Raw genomic sequence first — 1,372 nt, forward strand, 5'->3', positions numbered from 1 at the left:
GTTTACCATTCGTCACTCCACGACAAACTTTTTCAAGCATTAATCTACGGTCAACTATCTACACCTCATTAAATTATTCTCCATTAGATTTTCGAGTGTTGTAAATAATTTTAACAATATAGAGCTCTGAGTGAAAATAGCATTTCATATTATCAATATTACCTGTTGACATTAATTTTGAACGTCCGTCTTTAATGTTATTCTCAATCCGAAGACCATCTTGGAGTCCCTTTAGGATTTCATCAAAATGATTTAAATACAACTATATGTTCCTGAATATAAAGATTTATTAACTTCCATTAACATAACTTTAACCTCTTCATATACCTATGGATGGTGAGAAAATTAGTGTACTCTGGAAAAATTCCAGAAATACGAGGGCTGTCCAGAAAGTAACAGACGTTTTGAAATAAAAAAATCGCAAATTGAAAAACTGATAGTTTATTATATACATTTGAAATGTAAACTCTCAAGCTATTTTTCTACATAATCGCCATTTAAATTGAGACATTTATCATACCGTAGCACAAGTTTTTCAATACCCTCTCTGTAGAAATCTGCCGTCTGCGATTTCAACCGCTAGTTTACATCGGCATGCAGTTCGGTGTCAGTATCAAAACTTTGTTTATCGAGCCATTTGTTCATCGCTGGGAAGAGGTGATAACCGCTCCACGCCAAATCCGGGGTGTATGGTGGATCGTAAAACATCTCCCATCCAGAACCATCCGAGAGTGCCAGGGTACAATTGGCTGTGCGTGGATGTGCGTTGTCGTGAAAAAATAACACCTTAGTGCTAAGTTTTCTCCGATGCTTATTTTGTATGGCGCGCCGTAACTTTCTTGGTGTTTTACAATACCTTTTTGAGTTGATTATTGATCCAGAAAATTAAAGAGAAGGTTGGAGTCCCAAAACACAGTAGCTATGACCTTTTTGCAAGCGTTTGCAAACACTTTCGTGGTTTCTTGGGAGAATGTGTGTGCGCTCGTTCCATCGACTGCTATTTTGTTTCACAGTTGACATGTTTCACCCAAGTCTCGTGCCCGGTTACGATACGATCCAGAACTACATTACCATTTGTGCTGTATTCTTGGAGAAAGGTCAGTTCTGCAGCAAGTCTCTGTTTCTTATGGTCTTCCGTTAGGATTTTCGGGACCCGCCGAGCACAAAATTTGTGGTAACCAAGCTTCTCCACAACAATTTGATGCACCGAACTCCGTGAAATTTATAGGAAATGTTCCGACAGTCCTGTACGTTGGAAACGACAGTTTTCACGAATTTTGTCATTGATTTTCATTGCCAAGTCATCAGTCACAAGGCTAGGCCTATCACTGGTCCTCGTCGTGGACACTGGTACGACCATTTTTAAAATCAA

Source organism: Halyomorpha halys, unplaced genomic scaffold (assembly GCF_000696795.3).
Source record: "Halyomorpha halys isolate HHAL.00 unplaced genomic scaffold, Hhal_1.1 Scaffold2486.1, whole genome shotgun sequence".
NCBI classification, from domain to species: Eukaryota; Metazoa; Arthropoda; class Insecta; order Hemiptera; family Pentatomidae; genus Halyomorpha; species Halyomorpha halys.